The sequence below is a fragment of the Thrips palmi genome, unplaced genomic scaffold (assembly GCF_012932325.1).
Source record: "Thrips palmi isolate BJ-2018 unplaced genomic scaffold, TpBJ-2018v1 HiC_scaffold_8, whole genome shotgun sequence".
Classification (NCBI taxonomy): Eukaryota; Metazoa; Arthropoda; class Insecta; order Thysanoptera; family Thripidae; genus Thrips; species Thrips palmi.
In genome coordinates this window covers 8,429,460-8,449,817 of record NW_023144635.1, presented here as the reverse complement: position 1 = coordinate 8,449,817, position 20,358 = coordinate 8,429,460, and the positions used below count along the sequence as shown (strand labels likewise).

Sequence of the window (20,358 nt, the reverse complement as noted above, 5' to 3'; positions counted from 1 at the left end):
CGAGATGCCTCGTCCGTCGGCAAGCAATTACGGCGACACCAGCTCTGCACAGGACTCCGTCATTCTCTCTCTCTCCCTCTCGCACTCTGTGGATAACCGCGTAATGAGTGCGAGAGAGACAGCTGCAGTCCGACCGCAGACGGCAACCACCAACTTGGCGGCCGCGCCCCGCGCCCCACCCCGGGCTCGCCGCGTCCCCACCAAGGTGTCCGTGTCCGTTCGGCGGCCCAGCGTCCGGGCGGCTTGAAACCAAAACACGGTGTGCTTCCCGCCCCGCGATGAGCGCTTCCTCCTCGACGCGCCAAAACAGCTCGGCCTTCCGCTGCCCGTCAGGACGACGTCAGGACGACGTCAGGACCACCTGGCGCGCCGCGCCGCTGACGGCCGTACGCGTCGCCGTCTAGTTGGCCGCGGACCAAGGCGTCAAAGAGGTGCGGCCGTGGCGGCCCGGCTCGCCACGGCCCGGCGGAGCTTCGACGTGGCCTGCCAATAAGATGGCTAATTCTAAACGTGCCGCGCGGTCGCCCCACGACGGCAGCCCCCGGTGTTGCCCCCCTTGTGCCGCCGCGCCCCGCCGCCAGCGAGGGGATCTAGCTTCACAGTGCCGCGGGGATTAATCCGCAAGCCAAAGGGCAAAGGGCGAGGCCCGGCGAGGCCCGAAGGGTTAATGGTGGCGCCCTCCGTCCTGCCGCCAGAGTCCTAAATTGTTTTCCATTTCGCTGACGGGCCCGACGCCGCCGCCTGGAGCCTGCTCGGCCTGCTGCGGCGCCGCCAGGCCGGACTCCGGCTGTCTATCTCGCGTTATAAAGCCGTTACTGCTGATGGATGCCTCGGCCACGGCACTGCGAGGCCACCACCACCACCACCACCACCACGCCGTCGGCCGCAGCCCCGCCGTCGTCGCCGCGCGTCTCGGGCCGACCCAGCTGGATGATATGAGGCCGGAAGTCAAGTGGTGGGGCCAGGCCGGCTATTGCGGGGAACGCCCCGCCCCGCCCCGCCCCGCCCCGCCCCGCATAACCAGCATTCCGGCGGCCCGGAGACGCGCGCCCCATCGGGACTGGCGCTCCGCCCCGCCACGCGAAGCTGCACCGCCTCCCCGACGAACGAGTCGGCCGAACGCCATCAGCCGTACCCGCTTCCGAGTACGGTGTCCCCGCTCGGCACCCACCCACCCCGCGTCGCCGGCAACTTGGGCGTCCTGACGTGCGCGGTGCGCGCGGACCCGAGGCCCCCGGCGGGCGGGGCGGGGCGGGGCGGGGCGGGCGCCCCTTCAACTCCAGGATGGGAAACAACTGAGCGCTGCTGGCCCCGGGCCCTAGTAAGAAGTAAGGGTGAAATGACCCAAATTGAATGAGCGCTGGTTGCCCGACTCCCCTCCCCCCCCCCTCTCCCACTACGCCGCACGCACGATTTCCTCCTTGTTCATTGAGAAAAACGGCGCTGCCAAGATATGAGTCGACGGCGAGCCGGCCGGGCCCAGCCTGATTCTCTTCTTGCTTTCCCTCGTGTTTTCCACGGGCCCCGCGCGCACAGTGCTCCATCGCTCTGTCTCTCTCGCACCCATGCGGAACGCCGTGAGAGTGTGACGGAGACAGCAGCGGACTGTTCGGAATCGCCGGCCGGTCCCTCTCTTCCCCCAGCCCGGCGGACAGTGGGTCAGTGGTGCCGGCGAGCCTGGCACTCCCTCGCCGACTCCCAACAACAGCAACAAAACCAACAACAACGCGCTCGAATCGCGGCGGGGCCGCAATGAGTGATGACTGTTGTTTCTCGGCGTGGCCGCGGTGGGCGCTGCGGTCGGCGGGGCAGTGGCTCGCCGCGAACCAGGAACCGGGAGCAGCCTAGGACTCTCGGACACCGCGGCGAGGCGAGAGCGTTCCCCAGGGCACATGCACGGCGGGCACACCACGGCGACGGCGAGCAGGACGAGCGCGGGGATGCTTAGTGCTTGATTAATCGTGGTGGCCGGGACCGCCGGGACCGCCGCGCAGGGCTGCCAACCGAGGCGCCGCGCCGCGCCAACGCGCACATGGCTAATGACGTGCAGGCTGCGGGGGCGGCGGTGTCTTCATGTCGTGCAGGCGGGGCGGGGCGGGGCGGGGCGGGGCGGGGCGACACGGGCGGGGCGCTGCTGCTGGAAGGGCGACGAGCTGTTTGATGGTGTTGTTGTGCTGGCCGGGCCTGGCCGCGCCTGGTGGGGCCGCGAGGCCCCAGGCCGCGCCCGGGGTGAAGCAGCACCGTTGTTGTCCTCATAAAAAAGGAAGATTAAGAGCTTTCCAAAAGCCCACGCCCTCTCGCTTTTCAACCCCCACCCCCCACACACTCACGCAGCGGACACTGTCCAGGGCTGGTGGTGGTGAGAGACTGTCACGCGCCATCGGAAGGGCGTGGTGGCGGTGTAGCACTTGACCCTCCCCTGCGACCTCCCCTTTCACTCTCTCACACACACACTCTCACAGGCACGGCGCGCCCTGCAGTACACGGGCACGCACTATGCTAGGCTTAGCGGGGCGCGCGCGGCATGTCGCCGACGAGGCCCCCCTCGTCGAGGGAAGCACGCCGTTAACGCCGCCGTGGGGATCCGTTGCGTGGCGTGGCCTGGCGGGGCGAGGCGGGGCGTGGCAGGGTGAGGCGTGGCGGGGCCGCCCCGCCTCTGCATCCGGACTGTAAAAGTCAAATCTGCGGCCCCGCCTTGCCTCGCGCGCTCGCGAACTTAGTTTACGCCGGTTGCGCTGCGTTGCGCTGCGCTGCGCGTCTAAACAAATCTGTTAACACGCACACGCCGTGTAGCGACAAGCCCGGCCAAGTTCAGGAGCAGCGGCGGAAAATGCTCTACGCTAGCAGAAATGCTCTTGCGGCGGGAAAATGCTCTTGGCCAGAAGAATGTAAGGTCACGCTGGTGATCTTTTAACCCAACTGAGTCGACTTCAACAATAACATTTTCCTCGCACTTTCGACCGTTTAGACCCACTGTGGTGAGGCTGTTCGGCGTGAGTCTCAGAATTTAATTTTCGGATGACGCCATTCTCGTCCCGCGAGGCGCGGAGGCGCGCGAGGCGAAGACAATGTCGTCGTCGGCGTCGTCACGGCCGCGCGGGGACGGCCGGGGACGGCGCTAAGCCGCGCGCCATCCCCGAGGACATAAAGCAAAGCGAAGCACAGCACGGCTGGCGGCCCCCAGGCGGGGCCTCCCAAGTTGGCGAAGGCTTTGCGCTCGACCCCCGCCACCTGCAGGCTGCAGGCAGATGCCCAGTCTCCGTCTCTCTCGCACTCGTGGGGCGTCCCGTGGGTGCGAGCGAGACAGCGACGGGGCGCTGTTGGGGATCAGCCTGCCGGAACAGGACTGCAAATTGGGTGCGCGCGAATCGGCCTGCTGCGCTGCGCCGTGGAGGCCGTGGAGGCCGAGGCCGCCGTCGGCGGTAATTCGCCGTGCCATCGCATCGCCGCATCGCCGTGGCGGACGAGGTGGCGGCGCTGCCATCACATATTCATGGTGGCGACGTTCATGACGTTCACGGCGTCGTCAGGCCGTCGTTACCGGCACTGTTATCACGGAGCGGCGCGGCGTGGCGGCGCGGCGGCGTCGCGAGTGACGGCCCCACGGCCCGACGGCGACGCATGGGCGGACCCGCTCAATGAGACCTTAATGCAGTGCCTGGCGGAGGGAGGGAGGGGTGAAGCGGGAAAGGAGCCGTGGAAGCGAGAGGCCGGTCATCGCCGCGTGACAGCGACAGCGTGACCTTCTGGGCGAAAGACCAGGTCGCACCGCCGCAAACAGGACGGATCAGCGCGTTCAGACAGAAGGGCTGACCTTCCAAACAACGCTGACGGCGCAGGGCGAGTACGTCTAGTAGCTCGGCAGCGGGCCGGCCGGCCGGTCGGGTGGGGTCGGCGGCCCGGTGCTCGCACCGTCTTTGAATAAGAGAGCGCGCCGTATGAGGGCCCCGGGCCCCCTGGGGGCTGTTGGACACGCCGGCACGTGGGAGTAGCGGGGCGTCGGGGCGTCGTTGAGGTCCCCTTCATGGAGATCGTCGTGTTTTACGGCCGGGCCCGGGACGGGTGGAGGGGGAAGGGGAAGGTCTCGAGGGCCGGGCTAAGCAGCGCGCCGCGGGTCACGTAACAGGGCCCGCCCCGCCCCGCCGGCTCCGGAACAGACACGGTATGTATTGACTAAAGAGCGCCGCGTGGATCCCAGTCCCAGTCCCAGCCACATCCCGTCGGCGGAAGCGAAGCGAGACAGCGAACCCCAGCCGCTCGCCGAAGGCCCTGGGGCGCGGCACGGCGTGGCACGGCGCGGCCGGGGGAGGCTTCGCTGGCGAGTCCGATTGCCAAACACGCCGCGCGGAATGACTCGGCTTTTGTTGCGGCATTCACTGCATTCGCTGCATTCGTTGCATTTCCAGCAGGCCGCGCCATATGCAAATAGGGCGCTTGTGTACACGACGACGGCACGGCACGCCGTGTGTGTGTGCGCGTGTGTGTGCGTGCGTGCGTGTGTGTGTGTGTGTGTGTGTGATTACATCGCTTAGGGAGCAGGGGGAGCAGGGCGCGAGGGTGTGCCCTCCACCTATGACGCCGCGCGGCCACGCCTCGCCGCTCTGGCCTCGGCCCGAGGCACTGGCCTGCCGGCCCGGCCAGCCCCGCCCGGCCCCGTGCTCGAAAAGATAACACGTTCGGCCCTTTTAATGCTAATACATGCATAAATCAGCGGACAAATGAGCGCGGCGTCAAAAACGGGTGCGCCGCCCCCCCCCCCCCCTCCCCGCCGACGGCCTGACGGCCAGGTGGGGGGCACAGATAGCGGTGTAATGGGATTCCGTTAAAGGGATTGCGCAGCGCCGCTCGCTCTGAGCCGCCGAGTTTAATTGGGGAATAGGGTCAGCGTGTCTTACACCTCGGTACCTCGGTGTCTTCAGACTCCCTGATCGGCGGAAAATCTGTTTCGGCCTCACGGCTTTATTCCGGACTCGCTGTCACTTGGGAAAAAATAAACAACAGTGTCCCAGAAGAAGGATTTTCCTGTGGAGGCGGTTTAAGCGTTATCATGTAAACCCTGAAAAATCAATAAATCAAAATGAACTCCAATAAAATTTTTATCTTCCAGTGGGGCCGTCCCGTGCGGATGCGAGGGAGTCTCGCGACGCCGTCCGGAGTTCCAAAGACACCGTCCCTCCGTGCAAATTGTCGCGTGCGTGGGGGGCTGTGCGGGGCTGTGCGGGGCTCTGCTTGGCACGAATAGCGGTAATCCAGGGGGCCGCAGTGGTGGGGTGGGGAGGAGGGTCGCGTGGACGCGTTCAGCCGCGACCGCCGCGCCACCCGCCGCTCCGGGGACGGGCCGGGACCGGCTTAGCCACCGGCTTAGTTTCAGACTCCGGCGGGGTCTGGCTCTGGCTTTCGTCCTGCAGCCCGCTGGGGCCGGGGGGGGGGGGGCTGCAGCGACGTGGCCCATGTGGTGGTGTGCGGTGGCCCGCCCACCGACCCGCCACCCGAAGCACTCTCTCTCCCTCTCGCAGCCCTTCCGTAGGGGTGCGAGAGGGACAGAAGCGCCGCTCGGAATGAGCCTGCGTGCAGGGCGTCCTCCAGGGCGTCCTCCGGGCCACCCGCCCGGTGCGGAACCGCTGTCACACCCCGTTGGCCGCTTGTGTTAATTTGTAGCCGGATGCTCGGCGCGGCTAAGTCTTTCCCCGCCCCGCCGCACGCCCCTCGGTGCCGATAAGTTGAGTCACGCGTCAAGGAATTTGCTCGCAGCGCGTCGCGCCGCGTCGCGCCGCCCCGCCGCGGCATAAGGCATACAGCCTGGCCGTGACTCCCACTGTAAATCCGCCTGCTTTACGGCCCTACAGCCCTACAGCCTTCGCGGTAATAACTTATCCAACTCTTAACTCCCTCCCGGCTTTACCTCCGCCCCGCCCCTCCGCCCTGCCGTCTCTCTCTTCCTCTCTATCTGTCTTCGAGTTCCAGCTCGTCCGCGCCCGAGAGTCTCCCTCGCACCGAACTCTTTGTTCTCGCGGCGCTCTGGTCCGCAGCGCCCCGCCCGGCGGACAGCCGGACACACGGACTCGGAGGGTGCTCCCCCAAGGTCACCCCTCGCCCTCCCCTCCTGCCCAGTGGCCGCCTTCCAGACGGAAAGGTCTAAATTTACACCCCCACCCCGCGAGGCTCCCTGCGGCCCGGCCGGCCCGGCTGCCTGTCCTGGAGTGGGGCAAGCGCGGCCCGCGGCACGCCTTGGAGAGCGCCTGCGAGGCGGGCCCGCCCGCGGCGCGCGGAGGTCGGCGTGGTGCCTGCTTGCCGGGCGCGCGGCCGGCCGGCGGAAGCGGAGCGCGGAGCCGCAGGCGGGGAGGAAGAGCAGGAACACGCACTGCAGCGAGGCAAGCAGGCAAACAAGGCGGCCGGGCCGGGCCGTGTGTTTCCAGTGTGTTTGCGGGCTGGAAACAAAGACCCGCCAAAGCGCGAAAGCGTAGCCAAGCAGGGAGCCTTCTAGGCCAAGCCGGCGGAGGCCAACGGAGTCCACACGGAGTATCATCACTGCGTCTTCCTCGCACCCCACAACGGCCACGGAGCGGTCCATGAGTGCGAGAGAGACAGAGTGGGGAAACGCCCCTCGCATGCCTCCCTCCCTAAACGCTTTACGCCGTGCAGCGCGACCAGTCGTCGGACGCGCCGCGCATTTCGGCGGCCCAATCGTCCGCTGATAAAGAGAGAGAGAGGGAGAGAGAGTGAGACAGCAACACCGACGCGAAAAATAGGCGGACCGGTTGGTTGTTAGCGGACAAACAATGCCGCGCAACAATCATTTTCCGCGCGGCCGAGCCGCGACCCTCGTTTTGTTTCGGCCTCGCGGCTGCAAATCAACCAGGCTCGGGCTGGCCAGGGCAGAGCAGACAGGCAGAAAAATCTGCCGGGGCCTTCGGGTTTGGGACCAGTCACGTCACAAAGTTGGTCAAAGAGTGACTAAATCTCCGAAAGTAGCCGTTTTCGCTGATTTTGGGCGGCCACTGCGTCCGATCTAGTCGCCGTAAAAGGCCTCCCTCGACGTCCTCGTACTCTTAAGACCCTACTCTTTCATACCCTGTATCGGGAAGACGTTGACCACAACGATTTAGGCTTTGACCGCAACGATTTTCCCACCAAGTTGGTCAAAAAGTGGTCGAATCTCGGAAATTTGCTGATTTTGCTGACTTTGGGTGGCCACTGTGTCCAATCTAGTCGCCGTATAAGGCCTCCCTCGACGTCCTAGTATTCTTAAGACCCTACTCTTTCATGCCCTTTATAGGGAAGACGTTGACCACAACGATTTTGGCTTTGACCGCAACGATTTTCCGACCAAGTTGGTCAAAAAGTGGTCGAATCTCGGAAATTTGCTGATTTTGCTGATTTTGGGTGGCCACTGTGTCCGATCTAGCCGCCGTAAAAGGCCTCCCTCGACGTCCTCGTACTCTGAAGACCCTACTCTTTCATGCCCTGTATCGGGAAGACGTTGACCACAACGATTTTGGCTTTGACCGCAACGATTTTCCGACCAAGTTGGTCAAAAAATGGTCGAATCTCGATCGGGGGCCTTTTGCGGTCTTATCCGCTGGGGCCTTTTGGGTCCGAGCCTGAAATCAACAACAGCAACAAAGCGGCAATAAAAGTGCAGCGTAAGATAGACAGAGACAGAGGATCTTCCCAAAGCATCTCGCAATCAATCAGCCGTCGCCGCACGGGGATTCTCTACGGTCAAAGCAAACAACACGGCACCACTTTCACCGGCTCCACCGGCTTCACCTCCGGGACAACCCGACGCGTCCCGCCCCCTGTCCGTCAGCGCCAGGGTCCCCCCGGGGGACGCGGCGTGGCCGTGGCATGGCATGGCATGGCGTCGCGCGACCCACGCGCAATTTACCCACCGACACGTGACGGGCCGCGGCGATGCCAGCGATGCCCGTCAGCCGCGCACAATAACACACTTCCCGCACACGGCAGATAAAGCAACCCGCAGACTCATCGCCGCACACGCGGATACGCGCGCAAAAAGGCCGGAAGGCGAAAAAAAAAGAGTAAAAATGAAAGGGGTGCTTCATTGTCACCGCGTTATAAATGGCGCGGAAGGTGACGGAGTACGGCCGGTATGAGAAATCGCGCGGCGATGAAGACCAGTCAGCCGCCAGCGCGGCCAGGCGGCCAGGCAGGCAGGCAGTCAGCCAGGCAGGCAGCCAGCCCAGGTGAAGTCGGATGGATTGACCAGTCGCCGTGTCACGCGCGGATGGCACGGGGTCCTGGCGGGGCCCTGGCAGCGGCGGTCCTGGGGGGCGAGGGGCAGGACGGGGTGGAGGATGACGGCATTCTTTGGCGCGGGCCCAAGTCTGCAGCGGCAGGGCAGCGCGCGCCCCGGCGGCCTGCATCTTGCGGGGGGCGTGGCCCGGCGTGGTGCGTGATTGTAACAGTGTGTGAGAGCGCGTGCCAGGGCCCGCGTGGTGTGCGTGAGCTGCTCGCTCAGTGCATTATGCATGCTAGAGGTGAGTCGGCAGCACAGTCGGGGGCATAATGTGTGGATGTGCCGCCAGCGGGCTGTTACGGCTCGGCGGGGCGCTGCCTACCGGCCTCCGCCTGCAGATCGTCGCTTTCTGTCTCTCTCGCACCGGCAAGCAACGCCATAAGAGAGCGAGAGAGACAGAGCGCGGGCTGGCTTGCCTCGAAGTCAGCCTTCAGCTGCAGGCTGCATCCCCCTGCAGCACACCGTAAGTCAGTCCGAGGCGGTGTCTGGCCGTCTAGCTGCGCGCTGCACCCGGCCCCGCCCCTCTGGCGCTGGCCGGACCGAAATAGCGACGCGATCGGAAAGATATCGCCGCATTGAAAGCGACACAACAAGCAAGCCGAAGCGGCGCGTCGGGGCGTCGCAACGCCGCGGGCCGAAGAAAAGCAGCGAAGCCGAACCCACTCCGCTGCACTCTGCACTCGTACTCCTTCACTCTGTCTCTCTGCCGCACGACGAAAGCAGCACTCTTTCGGACTCGGCCTGCTGTCGCACATGGCGCCGCGGTGCACTCGCGCGGCATCAAAACTACACGCGACGCGGGCCGCGCTGCCCAGAAGCACCAGAAGGGCCTCGTTCTGGACATGGCGGCAGCGTCCGGCAGATGTGACGGGCCGAACTGCAGTCAGGGCGTCGAGGCGCGAAATGCACTCATTGGGCTGCTATGCCACCGCCATCCCGGCAGCAGGCACTGCAGTCCATGAGCGCCCTCGCCCAAAAAGAAGGCTCAAAAACGACAAAAACTCACGGCATTCCACTCCACTCCACCCCGCGGTGCAGGAATTCCCGCCACGCCTCGGCGTCGCCGCGTCGCCGGGAGATGAGGGTCCCGAAGCGGAATCCGAATAATCAAAAGCACACCGAGAGGCTGGCCCGGCTCGGCCTGGGCTTGGGCTGGGCTGCGCAGCCCTTACCTACAACCTTGCCTCATCATTAGAATCCTCACAAAAGGCGAGCCTTCCCCCTCCCCCTTCCCCTCCAGGGCCGGCCGTTCGGACCCGCAAGCCCTCGGCTCGGCGGCACGGCACGGCGGCCCTCGGCGGTAAAACACACAAACCGATTTGCTGGCCGGCTTGTCGAGTGCACCGCCCTTCGGCCTTTGGCCTTTGGCCGTCACACCGCGCCGCCGAGGCAATGGTGACCAGTGGCGACGCATTGCCGTGCTCCTAACAGCTAACAGCCCCAACTGCCCCACTAACAAGGGGCCTTTCTGGCCGCCCCGCCCCGCCCCGCCCCGCCACACCCCCGCAATGAGCGGCAATCGCTCGTTACGGCCATTGTTATTGCGGGGGAGCCTGGTGGAGCCCCACGGGGGCCGCGCGTCCCCCTCGGGGCGGGGCGGGGCGGGGCGGGGCGGGGCGGGGCGGGGCGGAACCCCTTTGGCGGCACGAGCAGCAGCAGTGCCGGGTCCAGCGCGGGGGCGCGCGGCGCGGACATTACGAACCTATTCAGTTACCATCAGGGGGCCGCGCTTGTGTGTGTGTGTCTGTGTGTGGGGGTGACTTGTGCGCACATGTCGCTCGTTCGTGGCGGTTCGGTTCGCCGTTTGGTTTGCAATGCACCCCTTCCATATCCCTCTCTGCTGGCGTACACACGGGGGGCGCGAGCGTCATGCCTGGCCACACACGCGCGCTCACGGACACGGACAGTCGCGACACGCACACACACACACAGCGCATCCGCGCCGATAGAGCCACGCGAGCCGGCCTGGCGGTGCTCATCCCCCGCGCGACGCCTGGCCGAAGTCGCGGCCTCCTTGGCTGCGCCCGAAGCTTGGAGCTCCTGTCCTCCTTGACGGCGTCGTTGTCCGCGCGCACCGCGGCGGCCGAGGCCGTGGCCGCGCTGCTGCTCTCCTTCATCACGACCAAAGAGGGCCATCCCCGTGCCGGCAGTGCCCGGGATATCAAAGGGAGTCCGACAGATGCCGCGAGCAACCACCCCGGGGCTCTTTCCCCTCCCCTCCCCTCCCCTCCCCCACCCCTTCCTCCTCCAGCGCGCCTGGCTCTGCCTGCTCGGGGCGGGGCGGCCGGATCTCCGCGCCGTCCTCGGCGGCCGTGTCGGAAAAAGACAAAGAGAAGATAATTAGATGTCTACAAGGCGGTGCTGGCGGTGACTCGCGCGGTCGGATTTCGCCCCGCCGTCGTCGCCGACGTCCCGGCCGCGGCCGTCCGTCTCGTCAGCTTCGATTGGGCCCCGGGCGGGCCTACACCGCGACACGGTCTCCATTACCCGGCAACTCCGCGGTGCTGTGACGGCCGCCACCAGGAAGCACCGCGCAAAACGAGCGCCAACACTGCACCAAGAATTGTTTCAAGAAACACGCATAATTCCACTGGCGGCAAGGGATGCGGCTTTTAAAAAGCAGTCATCCATTCCTCCTTCCCGCCGCCGAATTCCCAACGCGGCCCCAAGTGAACGGCGCGGCCGGGATGGGCTGGGCTGGGCAACACCAAATAAAATTGTTTCCGCATTCCTCTAAACTACTCGGGAATGGCCACCGGGGAGCCGTGAAGGCGCGGCGCGGCACGGCGCGGCGCGCCACGGCACGAACCTTGTAGAACCGTGGAATTATACAGCAGCAGAACAACACTGCAGGCGGAACGGAACGAGGGACGAGGCGCCAGGACACCGCCTCGGGCAGATTCCTTCACCGCCAGGGCGTTCCGAGGCGTTCCGAGGCGTTCCGAGGCGTTCCCACTCATTAAAATAATTAAAGAGCGCCAGGTAAAATCCCTCCTTGCCCCTTTTTTGGCCTTTTTTTTGCGTGTGTTTTGTTCCGAGTTTGCTACTTGAGAGGCACCCGAGCAGCTCGCCTTGCAGGGCGCCGCGCCGGGCCGCCACTATCCAGTGCAGGGGTCCCCGGGGCCAACTCGTAATTATTTCCCGCGCTAGTTTACACTGCAAAGCAACAACAACAACCAAAACAAACAAACAAATAAGGGCTTCGTTAGGCGGGTGGCCCCGCGAAGTGCCGTGTGGCCGTGTGGCCGTGTGGGCGATTTCCGCGCCCTGCCGCTTTGCCACTTTGCATTTGCATATGATTCGCGGCGCGGGAGATAGGCTGGCCGCCTCAAGAGTGTTGTTTACGGCGTCAATAAACGCGTTATCGGCCGGCAGCGCGACTCGCGCCCCTGAATTTTTAACGGAAATAAAAAACACGCCCCTCGCTGCCGCTTATGCGGGTCGATAAACTGAACGGCGTGTCGGACGGACTGCGCGACTGGAGCACTGCAAGCACTGGACGCGGCTCCAGTGGCTCCAGCCTGCGAGGTAGGCAACGCGACGACGCGGCTGTCGCGGCGTGGCCTACCCGCCAGGCGCCTGCGATTGCGATTAATGGCTGGACCACAAATGATCGTCTGCCTTTCGGGCGCTGCTAGACTCAAAAGAGGCGATGGTTCGTCGGTCCTTGCCTGCTTCCCTACCGACAGCGCAGGGCATTCACGTGTCAGCGAGCTAGTGGCGGCGGGGGTCTTGGTGGCGGCGGGGTGCTCTCCGTGACGACCCCCACGAGCCCGGAGCACTGTCAGGGCCCAGCGCCGCCACCAGGCCCCCGCACGGGGCTCGGGTTTCCATGCGGCGGGCGGCGGGCCGCAGTGTAGTTACACGGCCCTGGGCCCCGCACCGCACGCGGACACACCCTTCTCAGACTTCCAGCGGCGGCCCAGCGGCGCGCCAAGCACCCTCGTCTAGCTTCTTTCCGCCAGGGGGCAAGTACCCGCGGCCGGAGCGGGGGAGGGGGAGGGGGGGGGGGGAGGGCGTGCCGCAGTGCGGGCTGGCGGGGCTGGCGGGGCTGGCGGGGCTGGCGGGGCAGACGGGGCTGGCAGCCGGACGTGCGGCGCGGCGGGACGCCAGTGTAAACACCGCGGTGCGGTACACGTGCCGGCCGGGTGATTATCAGCGTAGGTTGTCATTTTAGCCCGAGGATACTTTTGAAATAAAAGGTTCCCGAAAAAATTTCTTTTTGCACGGAGGCGATATGGGACTACTAGAAGGATAAAAATACGAAGCCTCCGCGAAATCGGCCCACGGGTTTAGAAATGACAGCCCAAAAAAGATTGGAAGAAATTAATAATTCATAATCAAATTTCAAATTGCTGTTTTTTTCAAGTTCTAAGGCTAGGTAACGGTCGTAGATTATGCCAAAGAGTGGTCAAAACAGAAGTGGAAGAAAGTAAAATGATCCCCAGCTAAGTGCACAGCACAGCGCTGAACAGAACAGAGAGAAGCGCCGGGCAAACCGGCAACCATAGGTGTATGGGTGCCATGCGCCGTACGGCAATTTGAGGTTATGTTCGCCATTTCCCCTTTTAAAAAAAACGATTTAAATGCAGGTCTGAGGAACTGTGGTGCCTATTAAGTGCATTTAAGTGACGACACAATTCATTCTGATCAATCTTGTTACGGGACAACCTGATTTTTATGCTGAAATATGCAGTTTGAAAAGGGGTGGACGGAGTTCATTTCTTGTACCGTTTACAACCACTGTATCTCGCCACGCACTGGTCGCTAGGCTGAGATACGATTCTTCCGACCAAGCGCTTATCAAAGGGGCCACTAAAACCTAACTTTTGAAGAAATCGGGGCACTTTTGGAACATTGGTTTTCGAGAAAAGGGGGTGGACGGAGTTCGTTTTAAAAAACATACGCAGCGAAATCGAAGACTAAATTCCACTTGGACTCCCTTCGCGCAACACCAGCCAGCTGATTTTGGTGGTGGCGGATGGAGAACTGAAAGATGCACAATTCCCGAGTCGGGTCGTGTTATTAAAGCTATTTTAGCGATTTTGGTGCCTAAATAAGCACTGTGGACGGAGTTCACATGAAAACTGGGGGAACAATTTTGATGACGTGCTGTTTCACGCTTGTTGCTTTCAGAAAGTCACCGTGGCCGATGATGTGACCCCACATACTTTTTCTTTCATGTTGGTCAGAAGAAAGTCTGCTTTCATCTCGCAGGAGGTTGTTAAACACCACTTTTCGAAATCGACTTGGTGCGGGGGAAGTGGACGGAGTTCACTTTTTGACCACTTCTCGATATTATTAAGGCCGATTCAGAAGTGGCAGCTCAAAACTCAAGATTGGGGGTGGTAAAGGACCCCAAGGGGCGAGCTCAAAACAAATTTCAACATCCTATGTGGTCTAGTTAAGAAGCACTTCCCCGGGGAACGCGAGTGACAACCTACGGTGATAATCACCCGGCCACCACCTGCCTGCCTGCCTGCCAGCGCGCTGATTCCTACCTCCGAACGGAGCTCTGTCTCCCTCTCGCACCAGGACCGGCCGGCCCGCGCCCCGTGAGAGCGAGAGGGACGGAACAGCCTGGCCGGGGAGGACAGTCACCTGCCGCCCACACACGCCGACACCGGCCGGCACACTCGCACCTCGACGCGGAAAAGTGGGAAGCGGCCGGCTGAATAGAAAGCGCGCGCAAAAATAGACACTCTACTTCTTGCAATAAACACACAGACACAGACTCTCGGGAGGGGCGGGGTGGGTGCACGTGTGAGTGTGGGGGCGGACGTCGGCGCGCTGCCTACGTCTGTGTGATTGTATGTGTGTGTGTGTGTCTGTGTGGGGGCGGGCGCACCAATTTCTCACGGGGTGAGGCTGACCTGGCCATCGACACGCTTTACCACAACACACAACACACTCACACACCCGCACTCGCCCCCTCACACAGACGCGCATGCACACCCTGCTGCGGTTTCGACCCCACCCCCCACCACCCCCCACACGGCACACACGAGGCGCACATCGTTACTCCCGAAATGCGATACCCAATTAGACAGTCCACGCCCCGAGCGGCGGGCCCAGGGCGCTCCAAGTGGCGAGGGAGGGGCGGCCCGTTACGTGTTTCTTGGACGGCTGTAAAAATGAATCACAGTGGCGGAGTGCGCCCGGAAGGGGTGGCTTGGGCCTTGGCTTGGGCGGCCAGACCAGACGGAGAACGCAATCAGGTTTACATCCGGGCGCGGAATTAAGACGCGAGTGATTGATGGCTCCCAGCGGCCCGCCCCGCCCCGCCCCGCCCGACTACCCTCGGAAGGAACGGCCGGGCGGCCGAAGCGGAGGCGCGACTGGGATGCACCAGAGCCAGCAATACCCAACAGACTCATTCCGAAGGGCGCGCTTTGGTCGCTCTGTCTCTCTTGCACTCGTGTGGCGGCCCGGTCCCGTAGGGGTGCGAGAGAGACGCCAGAATGAGGGAACCGCTGTTCGGAACCAGCCTGCAGGCAAGCCAGGCAAGCAAACGCTGTCCAGCAGCACTCCATTAGAAGGCGAGAGATTTACAGCCCTTCCCCCGAGTTTGCGTCCGACTGTCTCAGACTGTCCGCCCGTCTCTCTCCCTCTCTCCTGCTCCTCGACCGTCTTCGCCGAGGGAGAGAGAAAAAAGGGTTTCACTGTTGACGTATTTATTCGTTTTGAACGTGACGAGCCTTGCAGAGTCCGGCCGTCGTCCGGTCGGGAAGGGGGTGCGGTGGGGCGGGGCGGGGCGGGGCGGGGCGGGTGGTGAAGCTCGACAAGGGCGGCGCCCAGGAGGACCGCGCCTTGAAGGCCTTGAAGGGCTGCAGGAGGGTGCGCGGGTCATCCCACCGATCAAGCGCCTGCACACTCTTTCAAGTCCACTGCAAAACGTCGGCCACCTCGGTGGCGCAGACGGTTGCGGTACCGACTGCGGCTCGGCGGTTCCGGGTTCAAATACCAGCCTCGCATCCTCTATTTTTTCCCCCTCGTGATGCGTTGTAAACTCATGTTGACCAAAGGAAAATACTAGCCAGGCACGCAAAACAGTCGGGCCAGGCCGAGGGCCGGGCGTCCCAGTCGAATGGGGCTACTTCTTTTGACGCGTCTTGCCGCGGGGCGTTGGGCGTTCGCGCGGCCAGAGGAACTCGCAGACTCGCACATGGACTCGGGCGAAAGCTGCGTGTAAACATTTACGCGGTGGCAAGCCGGGCAAGCCGGCGCACTGTAAAAAAGAAGACGAACAATTCTCGGACCCATGGGTCTGGCAGCACACTTTCCAAGCACGGGTCGACAAAATTGAGACCCATTGGGTGGCACTTCTGCTTCCGCGCGCCGGGGAAGATTCAGACCCATGGGTTCTGAAAACGGTGCGGCCGCGCCGGAGGAGCAGCGGGGAGGGGTGGGGGAAGTAGCCTGCCGCGTGTGCCAGGTATACGCCGAGCCGGGGTCGGCGGATGGACGGGCAAGGGTCTGTCAATAATTAGGACCAATAGTTAGGAAAATGCTCACCCGCGGGTCAAAAAAAAAGAACTTGAACGGCACGACAAAATTAACGAAAATATTTTTCGATCCGCGCGATCGATTCACTCCCCTAATTTTCACGGCTTGGCTGTTGCTGCCTTCTTCCTCTCACCTTTCCCGTCGCCTTTCACTTGCCCCTTCTCCGAGTGACTTGCTCCGGTCCCCCTGCATCAGCAGCGACCCGGAATTGAACCCGGGCCCCCCGATCACAGTGCCATCGCCTTACCACTCGACTACTTGAGCGCGCGTCTGGAGGAGGGACAAAAGATGCATAAGTGCAGTGACCGCGCCCGACTACCTGGCCCCGCCCGCCGCCCGCCCCGCCCCTTCCCGCTCCGTCCCTCCTCCCCCCACTCCTACACGACAGGGAAGATTGTGACCCATGGGTCTGTAAAACTCCGCGATGGGCCACAGAGAAGCCGCGCGGAGGGGGTCTGTGATTTATCTACCCACGAGCCACGCGAATTGTACGATCCTAGGGGCCGAGTTTTAGTTCACATGGGTTTGACAAGGGTGCGTCATGGGCCGTAGAAAAAAGCGACATGAAGGGTTTGTCAATTCCGAGTCCACGGCACACAAAATGTTGCATCAAGTGGGTGCGAAAAAGGTCCATCTCGGGTCCGTGGCCATTACGATCTGACCCATGGGTCAAAATTTGTTTGACCCCGGGTTCAAGTAGTGAAAAATCAGACCCTTCGGAACAAAAAACGTACCCCAAGGACCTGAGGATTCGCGATTTTTTTTTACAGTGCGAGGCAAAGCAGCCAGAGCAGCCACAGCACAGTGGCATGCGGGCCGCCACGCCGCCAGCAACACGTCCAGGACTGCAGAGAATGATACGCCCACAGCCCCCGCAGCGCTCAAACGCTAGTTTCTCTGTCTCCCTCGCACTCGGAGCGTTCCGCAGGCGCGAGAGAGACGGAGCCAGCGCTGTCCGGAATCGGCCTGGCACAGCCGCGCTCCCCGCGGGATAACTGTTTATGTTTAAAAACGCCGCCGCCGCACTTCGCCGAGAAAAAATGAAGCGAAATAAAAACGGCGGCCGGCCTGGGAGTCGACAAGCTCGTTGAAAAGTTGCTCACCGAGGGAGGAGGGGAGTTCATGGAGCGTGTGGCGGGCCGCCTCGCGGACGCGGCGCGCGCGTCGTCTCGCTTCGCCTCGCCTCGATACCCGAAGCCAAGTGCCGCGAGTTTATTATTAACGGCTGAATTTCATTAGTGTCGCCAAATATTCTATGAGACCGCCCTCTGGGCCCTCGGCGCCGCACCTCCGGGGCAGTAAAACGGCAGTTTCGCATCGGCGGCGCGCGCCGGGGCGGCGGGGCCGCGGCATAAGGAGAATCATCTTCGTATAATGTTTGGCCAATTCGTCGCCGAAAAAGTTTTAATAATGCAACGGATGGCGGTTAGGCCGGCTGCAGGCCGCGGGCCGCGCGGTGGGGCGGGGCGTCGCGAGCTGTCGTCGCCGGGCTATGGAGATTTAGTGGGGCGCTGGGAGCTTGACGGCAAGTGGACCGCTAATTGGGTGCGTGAGCGCGATAGGCGCAGGTGGGGGTGAGAAGGTGTCACGCGTGCCAACTGTCACGGTTCAAGTCACATAGTTAGCCAGCAGGCCGGCCCACTCCGCCAGGACTCCGCCAGGTCTCGGACCTCAATGAGCCGGGAGGCGACAATGCGACGCCCTGTGCCCTGCCGCCTCGGCGAAGCCCCGCAGACGGCAGGACGGGCCAAAGGGCCAGAGGGCCAAAGGGCCAAAGGGCCAAAGGGCCAGAGGGCCAAAGGGCCAAAGGGCCAAAGGGCCAGAGGGCCAGAGGGCCAGAGGGCCAAAGGGCCAAAGGGCCAGAGGGCCAGAGGGCCAGCGAGCGGAGGCCCTGCAGGAGGAAAACGACGACGACGACATCTGCGGCTCGCCGAGGACGGAGCATCAGGTGTGGGAGTTGCCGAGCCGCCGCTTGCGGGCTGATGCCGAGAGGCCGTTCCCGCCCACCTGTCTCTCTCGCACCCCAAAGGGGCGCCCTGTGAGTCCGAGAGAGAGACCACTTTCTCGGAACCAGTCTGCAGGCCTGGCCTGACAGCCGCCGGCGTGGCCCTGTCGGCGTCCTGATGCTGCCGTGCTGAATATTGGACACGACTGCTGCCACTGCCGCAGCGTGCCGCGCCGTGCCGCGTCGCACACGGCGACATTATTGATGGCCTGGGACTCGCACTCGGCGTGCTGCAGCAGGCGGCAGGCGCTACTCGACTAGCAAATATACCGGCACCCCGACGACGACGCGCGCTAAATTCGGGCCGGGGTGGCTTCTCGGCTGTCGCGAGCATCCGCACCTGCAGCTGCACCGGGCCGCCCCGGCCGAGCTGGCGGCGGCAGGGCAGGGCTGGCTGTTGTCGACGCGGTAAATCAAGGGCCGCCAGACGCCGCCATGCACGCCACGCCAATGGCAGCGACTTACACTGGCCAAATCTGCAACACGACGGTCTGCACGGCCTGCAGGGCCTCGATGACGCCACTGACAGGCGCGACGGCTCGCGCCAGCGGCGCCTGTGTACCAACCGCCCCCGCCACGCCCCGCCCCGCCCCGCCACGCCCCGTCGCGCGGGCTGACAGCGCACACGGCAGTGCGCGGCGATGCGGCGATTCAAAGGCACGGCGCCGGGGACGACAAGGTGCCCGGCGAGTTGGACTAACTCCGAGCGACAGTTGAGACGCGGATGGGCGAGATTCCTCGCCTCCCGGCGGACAGTGTTGTCGGCGGCCTCGCGGACGTGGTTCGGGACGGGGGTGCGGAGAGCACAGCCAAGCACATGCCGCGCCGCGTGTCATTGCATCCCCACGCCCCGGCCGTTCCATTCCCGCATCGGCAAACAATCTCATCACACACGCACGCACACAGTCTCGTTAGCTCGCCACATCAGAGGCACTCGCCGGCCAGCAGTGCCGCGGCGTGCTGACAACTGCACCGCGGCGCCGCCCCGCCACCCAGGCACCACCGCGCCGATGCGGTTTGGTTAGGTCTGGCGGTGCATACAACAAGCCGCGCGCTACGCGTCCAATCCAGAGGAGAGGCAATCTTTTAGAGTGCCGAAAAAAGCGCGCGTCCCCTCGGCGGCGGGCCGGGCCGGGCCGCGGTCGGGCCGCCTCGGCCGCGTCCTGCAGCAGGACGAGGACGCCGGCATCGTAAAACCGTCAGGACGGCGTCCGCAGATGCGATATTGACGTGGCGGAGGTGGAGGAGGTCCTCGTGATGGACGAGCCGCGCGCGCGGCTTGCAACAACGGAGAGGACGTTGTCGGCGTTGGGGCGGGCAGCACAACCTGCAATTAACTGTGCAAGTCTCGGAACGCCATGCCGCCATTTACCGCCAAGACGTACGGCGACTAAAGCTCTTAGCCGCGACGAGCAGCCTAGCGTAGCCTAGCGCCCGGGCAGTTATCCAAATTGAACACAAGTTAGTGGGCTCGTCCGGGAGCGGCGGCGCTGCAGGCTGCCGCCCAGAGCCGCCCCTCACTCACACAGACGCACAGACTCAGCGGAATGTTGCTTTAGGGCGGCGGGGCTCACACTCACACGGTGTTTGCGAATACCGGCGAAAGGCGATACGCTTGGTAATGGACGTCGACGGCAAGCCCCGCGTGACGTCACGGCCGTTCGGGCCGTTTGGACTCGGACGCCTCCACGAGCAGGGAGCACGGGGGACTGGACGTTCTTTCGGACACGACGGCGGCCTCACTCACCTTCAGTTCGTCGAGCGACGCCGTGTCGCGGCCGTCCAGCACTGCACTTGTTGCTTTTCGCGTTCCGCGCGTGGCGCCTCCACGCCGAGCCTCGTCGTCGTCGTCGGCGTCCTGGTGGCCGCCTCTACCGTCACGGCGGCGTTCGTCGGGAAGGCGGTGGAGCAAGGACAGCAGGCTAGCAGGGAGTCGCAGCCACGTCGTCGTCGCACGGCCGAGTCGATATCGTGGTCGCAGTGGCAGGACGCTGTGGTGGACGGCGCGGGGCGTACGTCCGAGCGGGGTAGCGGCTGGGGCCTGACTGAGGCGGGGCGGCGGGGTGGGGACGCCGCGCCGCCAGCGCGCCAGCACGCCCCCTCCCTTGCGGCAAGGCGGGGCGTGGTGGGGAGGGCGGCGCAGAAGTAAGGGAGGCTCTGACGACCAGGTGACACCACCAAACGAAGAACCGGGCGGCCGGGTTAGACAAAACACGAGTCGGCTCACTGGGAATCTCATCCGGTTTCGATTCAGGACGTCGGCAAGCGGAGAGCGAAGCGAGTCGAGCCCTCGCCGGACTTTTTGGCAGAGGTTAGTGCGACAGGGAGCCGCCCGGCCACCGGCCGTCAGCTCCACGTGGCCGCCGCCGTGGGAAAACAAACAACGACGCAGCGGCAGCAGCGGCAGCAGCAGTGGTCGGAAGTTGAGGCCCCGGGCTAAACAAAACACGGCGCTGGCGGCTTGTGCTTCCGCTGTGAAGCGGACAGATAACACTGTTTTTAATTTGAAATTTTACTGATGAACACTTTTTGACGCAAAAGTGGTCGGAACTTGTTTGCAGTCAATGCTGCTGAAAAATAAGGCAAC

The 20,358-nt window shown here is 63.6% G+C and overlaps 1 protein-coding gene across 1 annotated transcript in view; it reads right to left on the bottom strand.

The window, feature by feature from the left end:
• The window catches only part of LOC117653706 (heterogeneous nuclear ribonucleoprotein C-like), a 41,060-nt gene extending 21,256 nt beyond the window's left edge, over positions 1-19,804 (bottom strand). The window contains exon 1 of the mRNA XM_034399551.1: positions 19,519-19,804. The gene's annotated coding sequence lies outside the window, so the exon portion shown is untranslated. The remainder of the gene's footprint in view (positions 1-19,518) is intronic.
• Positions 19,805-20,358: the final 554 nt, after the last annotated feature.